Raw genomic sequence first — 14,514 nt, 5'->3', positions numbered from 1 at the left:
GGTTTTCGCCCGGGTTGAACTCCCAGTATGGGAAAGAACATCTTGTCATTTGGGATGCACTTGTGTAAGAACAGATACCACATTTTAACTGGCAGCAGAATCACACAACACAACAATATTCCCTCAGCAACAGCAAATGTGACATGTTTTGTAGATTCATAATTTACAAGACTTTTTAAACATTGAATACACTTCAAGTTTGCATTTCTTGCTCTTCAGTAAAATTCATGCAACAACAGGAGGATCAAATTAAGATATGCATCTGAAACAGAAAACCAAGGAACCTTGTTGTTGACAGACACAATGACTGTGTACACTGGTCTAGCTGTGACCTGACTTCAGCTTAGACGTGGGGCCAGTGGCGCAATGGATAACGTGTCTGACTACGGATCAGAAGATTCTAGGTTCGACTCCTGGCTGGCTCGATACTTAATTTAATTGATTGAAATCAAGCCGGGATTGATACTGTATACTTTTCAGTGCTTCTGGCAGTTCTCGATTCAAACACATTTTAGACTGATTTTATATGGGACTTTTCTCCAACATCGCTGAGAAAAAGATGGAGCTTGTAATTACAACAAGCATCATTTCAACGTTTATGGATTTGTCTGTGATGTTTTTTTAAAGTAACTGTCTTCCCATATGGTCTGGCTTTTAGGATTTCTGGTTTTCGCCCGGGTTGAACTCCCTGTATGGGAAAGAACATCTTGTCATTTGGGATGCACTTGTGTAAGAACAGATACCACATTTTAACTGGCAGCAGAATCACACAACACAACAATATTCCCTCAGCAACAGCAAATGTGACATGTTTTGTAGATTCATAATTTACAAGACTTTTTAAACATTGAATACACTTCAAGTTTGCATTTCTTGCTCTTCAGTAAAATTCATGCAACAACAGGAGGATCAAATTAAGATATGCATCTGAAACAGAAAACCAAGGAACCTTGTTGTTGACAGACACAATGACTGTGTACACTGGTCTAGCTGTGACCTGACTTCAGCTTAGACGTGGGGCCAGTGGCGCAATGGATAACGTGTCTGACTACGGATCAGAAGATTCTAGGTTCGACTCCTGGCTGACTCGATATTTAATTGATTGAAATCAAGCCGGGATTGATACTGTATACTTTTCAGTGCTTCTGGCTGTTCTCACTTCAAACTCATTTTAGACTGATTTCATCTGGACATTCCCCAACATCTCAGAGAAAAAAAGATGTAGCTTTTAATCCAAAAGGCATAATGTCAACATTTAAAGATTTGTCTGTGATGTGTATTTTAAGTATGTGTCTTCCCATATGGTCTAGCGGTTAGGATTCCTGGTTTTCACCCAGGTGGCCCGGGTTCAACTCCCGGTATGGGAAAGAATATCTTGTTGTTTGGGATGCACTTGTGTAACAACAGATACTGCATTTTAACTGGCAGCAGTTTCACACAACACAACAATATTCCCTCAGCAACAGGAAATGTGACATGTTATGTAGATTCAAATTATACAAGTCATTTTAAACGTTGAATACACTTCATTGCTGCATTTCTTGCTCTGCAGTAAAATTCATGCAACAACAGGAGGATCAAATTAAGATTTGCATCTGTAACAGAAATCCCAAGGAACCTTGTCGGTGACAGAAGCTATGACTGTGTACACTGGCCTAGGTGTGTCCTGACTTCAGCTTGGCTGTGCGGCCAGTGGCGCAATGGATAACGTGTCTGATAGCAGGTCAGAAGATTGAATATTTGACTCCTGTTTGGCTCAAAACTAGATTTATTTGACCAAAATCAAGCTGGGAAAAATACTGTATACTTCTCATTGTGTCTGGCAGTTCTCGATTCAAACACATTTTAGACTGATTTTATATGGGACTTTTCTCCAACATCGCTGAGAAAAAGATGGAGCTTGTAATTACAACAAGCATCATTTCAACGTTTATGGATTTGTCTGTGATGTTTTTTTAAAGTAATTGTCTTCCCATATGGTCTGGCTTTTAGGATTTCTGGTTTTCGCCCGGGTTGAACTCCCAGTATGGGAAAGAACATCTTGTCATTTGGGATGCACTTGTGTAAGAACAGATACCACATTTTAACTGGCAGCAGAATCACACAACACAACAATATTCCCTCAGCAACAGCAAATGTGACATGTTTTGTAGATTCATAATTTACAAGACTTTTTAAACATTGAATACACTTCAAGTTTGCATTTCTTGCTCTTCAGTAAAATTCATGCAACAACAGGAGGATCAAATTAAGATATGCATCTGAAACAGAAAACCAAGGAACCTTGTTGTTGACAGACACAATGACTGTGTACACTGGTCTAGCTGTGACCTGACTTCAGCTTAGACGTGGGGCCAGTGGCGCAATGGATAACGTGTCTGACTACGGATCAGAAGATTCTAGGTTCGACTCCTGGCTGGCTCGATACTTAATTTAATTGATTGAAATCAAGCCGGGATTGATACTGTATACTTTTCAGTGCTTCTGGCAGTTCTCGATTCAAACACATTTTAGACTGATTTTATATGGGACTTTTCTCCAACATCGCTGAGAAAAAGATGGAGCTTGTAATTACAACAAGCATCATTTCAACGTTTATGGATTTGTCTGTGATGTTTTTTTAAAGTAATTGTCTTCCCATATGGTCTGGCTTTTAGGATTTCTGGTTTTCGCCCGGGTTGAACTCCCAGTATGGGAAAGAACATCTTGTCATTTGGGATGCACTTGTGTAAGAACAGATACCACATTTTAACTGGCAGCAGAATCACACAACACAACAATATTCCCTCAGCAACAGCAAATGTGACATGTTTTGTAGATTCATAATTTACAAGACTTTTTAAACATTGAATACACTTCAAGTTTGCATTTCTTGCTCTTCAGTAAAATTCATGCAACAACAGGAGGATCAAATTAAGATATGCATCTGAAACAGAAAACCAAGGAACCTTGTTGTTGACAGACACAATGACTGTGTACACTGGTCTAGCTGTGACCTGACTTCAGCTTAGACGTGGGGCCAGTGGCGCAATGGATAACGTGTCTGACTACGGATCAGAAGATTCTAGGTTCGACTCCTGGCTGACTCGATATTTAATTGATTGAAACCAAGCCGGGATTGATACTGTATACTTTTCAGTGCTTCTGGCTGTTCTCACTTCAAACTCATTTTAGACTGATTTCATCTGGACATTCCCCAACATCTCAGAGAAAAAAAGATGTAGCTTTTAATCCAAAAGGCATAATGTCAACATTTAAAGATTTGTCTGTGATGTGTATTTTAAGTATGTGTCTTCCCATATGGTCTAGCGGTTAGGATTCCTGGTTTTCACCCAGGTGTCCCGGGTTCAACTCCCGGTATGGGAAAGAATATCTTGTTGTTTGGGATGCACTTGTGTAACAACAGATACTGCATTTTAACTGGCAGCAGTTTCACACAACACAACAATATTCCCTCAGCAACAGGAAATGTGACATGTTATGTAGATTCAAATTATACAAGGCATTTTAAACGTTGAATACACTTCATTGCTGCATTTCTTGCTCTGCAGTAAAATTCATGCAACAACAGGAGGATCAAATTAAGATTTGCATCTGTAACAGAAATCCCAAGGAACCTTGTCGGTGACAGAAGCTATGACTGTGTACACTGGCCTAGGTGTGTCCTGACTTCAGCTTGGCTGTGCGGCCAGTGGCGCAATGGATAACGTGTCTGATAACAGGTCAGAAGATTGAATATTTGACTCCTGTTTGGCTCAAAACTAGATTTATTTGACCAAAATCAAGCTGGGAAAAATACTGTATACTTTTCATTGTGTCTGGCAGTTCTCGATTCAAACACATTTTAGACTGATTTTATATGGGACTTTTCTCCAACATCGCTGAGAAAAAGATGGAGCTTGTAATTACAACAAGCATCATTTCAACGTTTATGGATTTGTCTGTGATGTTTTTTTAAAGTAATTGTCTTCCCATATGGTCTGGCTTTTAGGATTTCTGGTTTTCGCCCGGGTTGAACTCCCAGTATGGGAAAGAACATCTTGTCATTTGGGATGCACTTGTGTAAGAACAGATACCACATTTTAACTGGCAGCAGAATCACACAACACAACAATATTCCCTCAGCAACAGCAAATGTGACATGTTTTGTAGATTCATAATTTACAAGACTTTTTAAACATTGAATACACTTCAAGTTTGCATTTCTTGCTCTTCAGTAAAATTCATGCAACAACAGGAGGATCAAATTAAGATATGCATCTGAAACAGAAAACCAAGGAACCTTGTTGTTGACAGACACAATGACTGTGTACACTGGTCTAGCTGTGACCTGACTTCAGCTTAGACGTGGGGCCAGTGGCGCAATGGATAACGTGTCTGACTACGGATCAGAAGATTCTAGGTTCGACTCCTGGCTGACTCGATATTTAATTGATTGAAACCAAGCCGGGATTGATACTGTATACTTTTCAGTGCTTCTGGCTGTTCTCACTTCAAACTCATTTTAGACTGATTTCATCTGGACATTCCCCAACATCTCAGAGAAAAAAAGATGTAGCTTTTAATCCAAAAGGCATAATGTCAACATTTAAAGATTTGTCTGTGATGTGTATTTTAAGTATGTGTCTTCCCATATGGTCTAGCGGTTAGGATTCCTGGTTTTCACCCAGGTGTCCCGGGTTCAACTCCCGGTATGGGAAAGAATATCTTGTTGTTTGGGATGCACTTGTGTAACAACAGATACTGCATTTTAACTGGCAGCAGTTTCACACAACACAACAATATTCCCTCAGCAACAGGAAATGTGACATGTTATGTAGATTCAAATTATACAAGGCATTTTAAACGTTGAATACACTTCATTGCTGCATTTCTTGCTCTGCAGTAAAATTCATGCAACAACAGGAGGATCAAATTAAGATTTGCATCTGTAACAGAAATCCCAAGGAACCTTGTCGGTGACAGAAGCTATGACTGTGTACACTGGCCTAGGTGTGTCCTGACTTCAGCTTGGCTGTGCGGCCAGTGGCGCAATGGATAACGTGTCTGATAACAGGTCAGAAGATTGAATATTTGACTCCTGTTTGGCTCAAAACTAGATTTATTTGACCAAAATCAAGCTGGGAAAAATACTGTATACTTTTCATTGTGTCTGGCAGTTCTCGATTCAAACACATTTTAGACTGATTTTATATGGGACTTTTCTCCAACATCGCTGAGAAAAAGATGGAGCTTGTAATTACAACAAGCATCATTTCAACGTTTATGGATTTGTCTGTGATGTTTTTTTAAAGTAATTGTCTTCCCATATGGTCTGGCTTTTAGGATTTCTGGTTTTCGCCCGGGTTGAACTCCCAGTATGGGAAAGAACATCTTGTCATTTGGGATGCACTTGTGTAAGAACAGATACCACATTTTAACTGGCAGCAGAATCACACAACACAACAATATTCCCTCAGCAACAGCAAATGTGACATGTTTTGTAGATTCATAATTTACAAGACTTTTTAAACATTGAATACACTTCAAGTTTGCATTTCTTGCTCTTCAGTAAAATTCATGCAACAACAGGAGGATCAAATTAAGATATGCATCTGAAACAGAAAACCAAGGAACCTTGTTGTTGACAGACACAATGACTGTGTACACTGGTCTAGCTGTGACCTGACTTCAGCTTAGACGTGGGGCCAGTGGCGCAATGGATAACGTGTCTGACTACGGATCAGAAGATTCTAGGTTCGACTCCTGGCTGGCTCGATACTTAATTTAATTGATTGAAATCAAGCCGGGATTGATACTGTATACTTTTCAGTGCTTCTGGCTGTTCTCACTTCAAACTCATTTTAGACTGATTTCATCTGGACATTCCCCAACATCTCAGAGAAAAAAAGATGTAGCTTTTAATCCAAAAGGCATAATGTCAACATTTAAAGATTTGTCTGTGATGTGTATTTTAAGTATGTGTCTTCCCATATGGTCTAGCGGTTAGGATTCCTGGTTTTCACCCAGGTGGCCTGGGTTCAACTCCCGGTATGTGAAAGAATATCTTGTTGTTTGGGATGCACTTGTGTAACAACAGATACTGCATTTTAACTGGCAGCAGTTTCACACAACACAACAATATTCCCTCAGCAACAGGAAATGTGACATGTTATGTAGATTCAAATTATACGAGGCATTTTAAACGTTGAATACACTTCATTGCTGCATTTCTTGCTCTGCAGTAAAATTCATGCAACAACAGGAGGATCAAATTAAGATTTGCATCTGTAACAGAAATCCCAAGGAACCTTGTCGGTGACAGAAGCTATGACTGTGTACACTGGCCTAGGTGTGTCCTGACTTCAGCTTGGCTGTGCGGCCAGTGGCGCAATGGATAACGTGTCTGATAACAGGTCAGAAGATTGAATATTTGACTCCTGTTTGGCTCAAAACTAGATTTATTTGACCAAAATCAAGCTGGGAAAAATACTGTATACTTTTCATTGTGTCTGGCAGTTCTCGATTCAAACACATTTTAGACTGATTTTATATGGGACTTTTCTCCAACATCGCTGAGAAAAAGATGGAGCTTGTAATTACAACAAGCATCATTTCAACGTTTATGGATTTGTCTGCGATGTTTTTTTAAAGTAACTGTCTTCCCATATGGTCTGGCTTTTAGGATTTCTGGTTTTCGCCCGGGTTGAACTCCCAGTATGGGAAAGAACATCTTGTCATTTGGGATGCACTTGTGTAAGAACAGATACCACATTTTAACTGGCAGCAGAATCACACAACACAACAATATTCCCTCAGCAACAGCAAATGTGACATGTTTTGTAGATTCATAATTTACAAGACTTTTTAAACATTGAATACACTTCAAGTTTGCATTTCTTGCTCTTCAGTAAAATTCATGCAACAACAGGAGGATCAAATTAAGATATGCATCTGAAACAGAAAACCAAGGAACCTTGTTGTTGACAGACACAATGACTGTGTACACTGGTCTAGCTGTGTCCTGACTTCAGCTTAGACGTGGGGCCAGTGGCGCAATGGATAACGTGTCTGACTACGGATCAGAAGATTCTAGGTTCGACTCCTGGCTGGCTCGATACTTAATTTAATTTATTGAAATCAAGCCGGGATTGATACTGTATACTTTTCAGTGCTTCTGGCTGTTCTCACTTCAAACTCATTTTAGACTGATTTCATCTGGACATTCCCCAACATCTCAGAGAAAAAAAGATGTAGCTTTTAATCCAAAAGGCATAATGTCAACATTTAAAGATTTGTCTGTGATGTGTATTTTAAGTATGTGTCTTCCCATATGGTCTAGCGGTTAGGATTCCTGGTTTTCACCCAGGTGGCCCGGGTTCAACTCCCGGTATGGGAAAGAATATCTTGTTGTTTGGGATGCACTTGTGTAACAACAGATACTGCATTTTAACTGGCAGCAGTTTCACACAACACAACAATATTCCCTCAGCAACAGGAAATGTGACATGTTTTGTAGATTCAAATTATACAAGGCATTTTAAACGTTGAATACACTTCATTGCTGCATTTCTTGCTCTGCAGTAAAATTCATGCAACAACAGGAGGATCAAATTAAGATTTGCATCTGTAACAGAAATCCCAAGGAACCTTGTCGGTGACAGAAGCTATGACTGTGTACACTGGTCTAGCTGTGACCTGACTTCAGCTTAGACGTGGGGCCAGTGGCGCAATGGATAACGTGTCTGACTACGGATCAGAAGATTCTAGGTTCGACTCCTGGCTGGCTCGATACTTAATTTAATTTATTGAAATCAAGCCGGGATTGATACTGTATACTTTTCAGTGCTTCTGGCTGTTCTCACTTCAAACTCATTTTAGACTGATTTCATCTGGACATTCCCCAACATCTCAGAGAAAAAAAGATGTAGCTTTTAATCCAACAGGCATAATGTCAACATTTAAAGATTTGTCTGTGATGTGTATTTTAAGTATGTGTCTTCCCATATGGTCTAGCGGTTAGGATTCCTGGTTTTCACCCAGGTGGCCCGGGTTCAACTCCCGGTATGGGAAAGAATATCTTGTCGTTTGGGATGCACTTGTGTAACAACAGATATTGCATTTTAACTGGCAGCAGTTTCACACAACACAACAATATTCCCTCAGCAACAGGAAATGTGACATGTTATGTCGATTCAAATTATACAAGGCATTTTAAACGTTGAATACACTTCATTGCTGCATTTCTTGCTCTGCAGTAAAATTCATGCAACAACAGGAGGATCAAATTAAGATTTGCATCTGTAACAGAAATCCCAAGGAACCTTGTCGGTGACAGAAGCTATGACTGTGTACACTGGCCTAGGTGTGTCCTGACTTCAGCTTGGCTGTGCGGCCAGTGGCGCAATGGATAACGTGTCTGATAACAGGTCAGAAGATTGAATATTTGACTCCTGTTTGGCTCAAAACTAGATTTATTTGACCAAAATCAAGCTGGGAAAAATACTGTATACTTTTCATTGGGTCTGGCAGTTCTCGATTCAAACACATTTTAGACTGATTTTATATGGGACTTTTCTCCAACATCGCTGAGAAAAAGATGGAGCTTGTAATTACAACAAGCATCATTTCAACGTTTATGGATTTGTCTGTGATGTTTTTTTAAAGTAACTGTCTTCCCATATGGTCTGGCTTTTAGGATTCCTGGTTTTCGCCCGGGTTGAACTCCCAGTATGGGAAAGAACATCTTGTCATTTGGGATGCACTTGTGTAAGAACAGATACCACATTTTAACTGGCAGCAGAATCACACAACACAACAATATTCCCTCAGCAACAGCAAATGTGACATGTTTTGTAGATTCATAATTTACAAGACTTTTTAAACATTGAATACACTTCAAGTTTGCATTTCTTGCTCTTCAGTAAAATTCATGCAACAACAGGAGGATCAAATTAAGATATGCATCTGAAACAGAAAACCAAGGAACCTTGTTGTTGACAGACACAATGACTGTGTACACTGGTCTAGCTGTGACTTGACTTCAGCTTAGACGTGGGGCCAGTGGCGCAATGGATAACGTGTCTGACTACGGATCAGAAGATTCTAGTTTCGACTCCTGGCTGGCTCGATACTTAATTTAATTTATTGAAATCAAGCCGGGATTGATACTGTATACTTTTCAGTGCTTCTGGCTGTTCTCACTTCAAACTCATTTTAGACTGATTTCATCTGGACATTCCCCAACATCTCAGAGAAAAAAAGATGTAGCTTTTAATCCAAAAGGCATAATGTCAACATTTAAAGATTTGTCTGTGATGTGTATTTTAAGTATGTGTCTTCCCATATGGTCTAGCGGTTAGGATTCCTGGTTTTCACCCAGGTGGCCCGGGTTCAACTCCCGGTATGGGAAAGAATATCTTGTTGTTTGGGATGCACTTGTGTAACAACAGATACTGCATTTTAACTGGCAGCAGTTTCACACAACACAACAATATTCCCTCAGCAACAGGAAATGTGACATGTTATGTAGATTCAAATTATACAAGGCATTTTAAACGTTGAATACACTTCATTGCTGCATTTCTTGCTCTGCAGTAAAATTCATGCAACAACAGGAGGATCAAATTAAGATTTGCATCTGTAACAGAAATCCCAAGGAACCTTGTCGGTGACAGAAGCTATGACTGTGTACACTGGCCTAGGTGTGTCCTGACTTCAGCTTGGCTGTGCGGCCAGTGGCGCAATGGATAACGTGTCTGATAACAGGTCAGAAGATTGAATATTTGACTCCTGTTTGGCTCAAAACTAGATTTATTTGACCAAAATCAAGCTGGGAAAAATACTGTGTACTTTTCATTGTGTCTGGCAGTTCTCGATTCAAACACATTTTAGACTGATTTTATATGGGACTTTTCTCCAACATCTCTGAGAAAAAAGATGGAGCTTGTAATACAACAAGCATAATTTCAACGTTTATGGATTTGTCTGTGATGTTTTTTTAAGTAACTGTCTTCCCATATGGTCTGGCTTTTAGGATTCCTGGTTTTCGCCCGGGTTGAACTCCCAGTATGGGAAAGAACATCTTGTCATTTGGGATGCACTTGTGTAAGAACAGATACCACATTTTAACTGGCAGCAGAATCACACAACACAACAATATTCCCTCAGCAACAGCAAATGTGACATGTTTTGTAGATTCATAATTTACAAGACTTTTTAAACATTGAATACACTTCAAGTTTGCATTTCTTGCTCTTCAGTAAAATTCATGCAACAACAGGAGGATCAAATTAAGATATGCATCTGAAACAGAAAACCATGGAACCTTGTTGTTGACAGACACAATGACTGTGTACACTGGTCTAGCTGTGACCTGACTTCAGCTTAGACGTGGGGCCAGTGGCGCAATGGATAACGTGTCTGACTACGGATCAGAAGATTCTAGGTTCGACTCCTGGCTGGCTCAATACTTAATTTAATTTATTGAAATCAAAGCCGGGATTGATACTGTATACTTTTCAGTGCTTCTGGCTGTTCTCACTTCAAACTCATTTTAGACTGATTTTATATGGGACTTTTCTCCAACATCTCTGAGAAAAAAGATGGAGCTTGTAATACAACAAGCATAATTTCAACGTTTATGGATTTGTCTGTGATGTTTTTTTAAGTAACTGTCTTCCCATATGGTCTGGCTTTTAGGATTCTGGTTTTCGCCCGGGTTGAACTCCCAGTATGGGAAAGAACATCTTGTCATTTGGGATGCACTTGTGTAAGAACAGATACCACATTTTAACTGGCAGCAGAATCACACAACACAACAATATTCCCTCAGCAACAGCAAATGTGACATGTTTTGTAGATTCATAATTTACAAGACTTTTTAAACATTGAATACACTTCAAGTTTGCATTTCTTGCTCTTCAGTAAAATTCATGCAACAACAGGAGGATCAAATTAAGATATGCATCTGAAACAGAAAACCATGGAACCTTGTTGTTGACAGACACAATGACTGTGTACACTGGTCTAGCTGTGACCTGACTTCAGCTTAGACGTGGGGCCAGTGGCGCAATGGATAACGTGTCTGACTACGGATCAGAAGATTCTAGGTTCGACTCCTGGCTGGCTCAATACTTAATTTAATTTATTGAAATCAAGCCGGGATTGATACTGTATACTTTTCAGTGCTTCTGGCTGTTCTCACTTCAAACTCATTTTAGACTGATTTCATCTGGACATTCCCCAACATCTCAGAGAAAAAAAGATGTAGCTTTTAATCCAACAGGCATAATGTCAACATTTAAAGATTTGCCTGTGATGTGTATTTTAAGTATGTGTCTTCCCATATGGTCTAGCGGTTAGGATTCCTGGTTTTCACCCAGGTGTCCCGGGTTCAACTCCCGGTATGGGAAAGAATATCTTGTCGTTTGGGATGCACTTGTGTAACAACAGATATTGCATTTTAACTGGCAGCAGTTTCACACAACACAACAATATTCCCTCAGCAACAGGAAATGTGACATGTTATGTAGATTCAAATTATACAAGGCATTTTAAAACGTTGAATACACTTCATTGCTGCATTTCTTGCTCTGCAGTAAAATTCATGCACAGGAGATCAAATTAAGATTTGCATCTGTAACAGAAATCCCAAGGAACCTTGTCGGTGACAGAAGCTATGACTGTGTACACTTGGCCTAGGTGTGTCCTGACTTCAGCTTGGCTGTGCGGCCAGTGGCGCAATGGATAACGTGTCTGATAACAGGTCAGAAGATTGAATATTTGACTCCTGTTTGGCTCAAAACTAGATTTATTTGACCAAAATCAAGCTGGGAAAAATACTGTATACTTTTCATTGTGTCTGGCAGTTCTCGATTCAAACACATTTTAGACTGATTTTATATGGGACTTTTCTCCAACATCGCTGAGAAAAAGATGGAGCTTGTAATTACAACAAGCATCATTTCAACGTTTATGGATTTGTCTGTGATGTTTTTTTAAAGTAACTGTCTTCCCATATGGTCTGGCTTTTAGGATTCCTGGTTTTCGCCCGGGTTCAACTCCCGGTATGGGAAAGAATTTCTTGTCGTTTGGGATGCACTTGTGTAAAGACAGATACTGCATTTTAACTGGCAGCAGTTTCACACAACACAACAATATTCCCTCAGCAACAGGAAATGTGACATGTTATGTAGATTCAAATTATACAAGGCTTTTTAAACGTTGAATACACTTCATTGCTGCATTTCTTGCTCTGCAGTAAAATTCATGCAACAACAGGAGGATCAAATTAAGATTTGCATCTGTAACAGAAATCCCAAGGAACCTTGTCGGTGACAGAAGCTATGACTGTGTACACTGGCCTAGGTGTGTCCTGACTTCAGCTTGACTGTGCGGCCAGTGGCGCAATGGATAACGTGTCTGATAACAGGTCAGAAGATTGAATATTTGACTCCTGTTTGGCTCAAAACTAGATTTATTTGACCAAAATCAAGCTGGGAAAAATACTGTATACTTTTCATTGTGTCTGGCAGTTCTCGATTCAAACACATTTTAGACTGATTTCATCTGGACATTCCCCAACATCTCAGAGAAAAAAAGATGTAGCTTTTAATCCAACAGGCATAATGTCAACATTTAAAGATTTGTCTGTGATGTGTATTTTAAGTATGTGTCTTCCCATATGGTCTAGTGGTTAGGTCCTGGTTTTCACCCAGGTGGCCCGGGTTCAACTCCCGGTATGGGAAAGAATTTCTTGTCGTTTGGGATGCACTTGTGTAAAGACAGATACTGCATTTTAACTGGCAGCAGTTTCACACAACACAACAATATTCCCTCAGCAACAGGAAATGTGACATGTTATGTAGATTCAAATTATACAAGGCTTTTTAAACGTTGAATACACTTCATTGCTGCATTTCTTGCTCTGCAGTAAAATTCATGCAACAACAGGAGGATCAAATTAAGATTTGCATCTGTAACAGAAATCCCAAGGAACCTTGTCGGTGACAGAAGCTATGACTGTGTACACTGGCCTAGGTGTGTCCTGACTTCAGCTTGACTGTGCGGCCAGTGGCGCAATGGATAACGTGTCTGATAACAGGTCAGAAGATTGAATATTTGACTCCTGTTTGGCTCAAAACTAGATTTATTTGACCAAAATCAAGCTGGGAAAAATACTGTATACTTTTCATTGTGTCTGGCAGTTCTCGATTCAAACACATTTTAGACTGATTTTATATGGGACTTTTCTCCAACATCGCTGAGAAAAAGATGGAGCTTGTAATTACAACAAGCATCATTTCAACGTTTATGGATTTGTCTGTGATGTTTTTTTAAAGTAACTGTCTTCCCATATGGTCTGGCTTTTAGGATTCCTGGTTTTCGCCCGGGTTGAACTCCCAGTATGGGAAAGAACATCTTGTCATTTGGGATGCACTTGTGTAAGAACAGATACCACATTTTAACTGGCAGCAGAATCACACAACACAACAATATTCCCTCAGCAACAGCAAATGTGACATGTTTTGTAGATTCATAATTTACAAGACTTTTTAAACATTGAATACACTTCAAGTTTGCATTTCTTGCTCTTCAGTAAAATTCATGCAACAACAGGAGGATCAAATTAAGATATGCATCTGAAACAGAAAACCAAGGAACCTTGTTGTTGACAGACACAATGACTGTGTACACTAGTCTAGCTGTGACTTGACTTCAGCTTAGACGTGGGGCCAGTGGCGCAATGGATAACGTGTCTGACTACGGATCAGAAGATTCTAGTTCGACTCCTGGCTGGCTCGATACTTAATTTAATTTATTGAAATCAAGCCGGGATTGATACTGTATACTTTTCAGTGCTTCTGGCTGTTCTCACTTCAAACTCATTTTAGACTGATTTCATCTGGACATTCCCCAACATCTCAGAGAAAAAAAGATGTAGCTTTTAATCCAACAGGCATAATGTCAACATTTAAAGATTTGTCTGTGATGTGTATTTTAAGTATGTGTCTTCCCATATGGTCTAGTGGTTAGGATTCCTGGTTTTCACCCAGGTGGCCCGGGTTCAACTCCCGGTATGGGAAAGAATATCTTGTCGTTTGGGATGCACTTGTGTAACAACAGATACTGCATTTTAACTGGCAGCAGTTTCACACAACACAACAATATTCCCTCAGCAACAGGAAATGTGACATGTTATGTAGATTCAAATTATACAAGGCATTTTAAAACGTTGAATACACTTCATGGCTGCATTTCTTGCTCTGCAGTAAAATTCATGCAACAACAGGAGGATCAAATTAAGATTTGCATCTGTAACAGAAATCCCAAGGAACCTTGTCGGTGACAGAAGCTATGACTGTGTACACTGGCCTAGGTGTGTCCTGACTTCAGCTTGGACTGTGCGGCCAGTGGCGCAATGGATAACGTGTCTGATAACAGGTCAGAAGATTGAATATTTGACTCCTGTTTGGCTCAAAACTAGATTTATTTGACCAAAATCAAGCTGGGAAAAATACTGTATACTTTTCA

At 39.6% G+C, this 14,514-nt stretch overlaps 19 non-coding genes across 19 annotated transcripts; all 19 read left to right on the top strand.

The window, feature by feature from the left end:
* Positions 1–352: 352 nt before the first annotated feature.
* On the top strand, positions 353–425 carry trnar-acg. Its single transcript has one exon. It is a non-coding gene; the product is annotated as a tRNA-Arg (tRNA).
* Positions 426–1,017: 592 nt separating this feature from the next.
* trnar-acg lies at positions 1,018–1,090 on the top strand. Its single transcript has one exon. It is a non-coding gene; the product is annotated as a tRNA-Arg (tRNA).
* Positions 1,091–1,295: 205 nt separating this feature from the next.
* Positions 1,296–1,367, top strand: trnae-uuc. The gene has a single exon. It is a non-coding gene; the product is annotated as a tRNA-Glu (tRNA).
* Positions 1,368–2,351: 984 nt separating this feature from the next.
* Positions 2,352–2,424, top strand: trnar-acg. The gene has a single exon. It is a non-coding gene; the product is annotated as a tRNA-Arg (tRNA).
* Positions 2,425–3,016: 592 nt separating this feature from the next.
* trnar-acg lies at positions 3,017–3,089 on the top strand. Its single transcript has one exon. It is a non-coding gene; the product is annotated as a tRNA-Arg (tRNA).
* Positions 3,090–3,294: 205 nt separating this feature from the next.
* On the top strand, positions 3,295–3,366 carry trnae-uuc. Its single transcript has one exon. It is a non-coding gene; the product is annotated as a tRNA-Glu (tRNA).
* Positions 3,367–4,350: 984 nt separating this feature from the next.
* On the top strand, positions 4,351–4,423 carry trnar-acg. Its single transcript has one exon. It is a non-coding gene; the product is annotated as a tRNA-Arg (tRNA).
* A 205-nt stretch (positions 4,424–4,628) lies between these two features.
* On the top strand, positions 4,629–4,700 carry trnae-uuc. Its single transcript has one exon. It is a non-coding gene; the product is annotated as a tRNA-Glu (tRNA).
* Positions 4,701–5,684: 984 nt separating this feature from the next.
* Positions 5,685–5,757, top strand: trnar-acg. The gene has a single exon. It is a non-coding gene; the product is annotated as a tRNA-Arg (tRNA).
* A 210-nt stretch (positions 5,758–5,967) lies between these two features.
* trnae-uuc lies at positions 5,968–6,039 on the top strand. The gene has a single exon. It is a non-coding gene; the product is annotated as a tRNA-Glu (tRNA).
* A 984-nt stretch (positions 6,040–7,023) lies between these two features.
* Positions 7,024–7,096, top strand: trnar-acg. Its single transcript has one exon. It is a non-coding gene; the product is annotated as a tRNA-Arg (tRNA).
* A 210-nt stretch (positions 7,097–7,306) lies between these two features.
* On the top strand, positions 7,307–7,378 carry trnae-uuc. The gene has a single exon. It is a non-coding gene; the product is annotated as a tRNA-Glu (tRNA).
* A 319-nt stretch (positions 7,379–7,697) lies between these two features.
* On the top strand, positions 7,698–7,770 carry trnar-acg. The gene has a single exon. It is a non-coding gene; the product is annotated as a tRNA-Arg (tRNA).
* Positions 7,771–7,980: 210 nt separating this feature from the next.
* trnae-uuc lies at positions 7,981–8,052 on the top strand. The gene has a single exon. It is a non-coding gene; the product is annotated as a tRNA-Glu (tRNA).
* A 1,267-nt stretch (positions 8,053–9,319) lies between these two features.
* trnae-uuc lies at positions 9,320–9,391 on the top strand. Its single transcript has one exon. It is a non-coding gene; the product is annotated as a tRNA-Glu (tRNA).
* A 983-nt stretch (positions 9,392–10,374) lies between these two features.
* trnar-acg lies at positions 10,375–10,447 on the top strand. The gene has a single exon. It is a non-coding gene; the product is annotated as a tRNA-Arg (tRNA).
* Positions 10,448–11,038: 591 nt separating this feature from the next.
* trnar-acg lies at positions 11,039–11,111 on the top strand. Its single transcript has one exon. It is a non-coding gene; the product is annotated as a tRNA-Arg (tRNA).
* Positions 11,112–11,321: 210 nt separating this feature from the next.
* trnae-uuc lies at positions 11,322–11,393 on the top strand. Its single transcript has one exon. It is a non-coding gene; the product is annotated as a tRNA-Glu (tRNA).
* Positions 11,394–13,994: 2,601 nt separating this feature from the next.
* trnae-uuc lies at positions 13,995–14,066 on the top strand. Its single transcript has one exon. It is a non-coding gene; the product is annotated as a tRNA-Glu (tRNA).
* The last annotated feature ends 448 nt before the right edge of the window (positions 14,067–14,514 follow it).

Source organism: Oncorhynchus mykiss, unplaced genomic scaffold (genome assembly GCF_013265735.2).
Source record: "Oncorhynchus mykiss isolate Arlee unplaced genomic scaffold, USDA_OmykA_1.1 un_scaffold_304, whole genome shotgun sequence".
Classification (NCBI taxonomy): Eukaryota; Metazoa; Chordata; class Actinopteri; order Salmoniformes; family Salmonidae; genus Oncorhynchus; species Oncorhynchus mykiss.
Note: the sequence above shows the minus strand (reverse complement) of the source record. Positions and strands in the feature narration are given on the sequence as shown.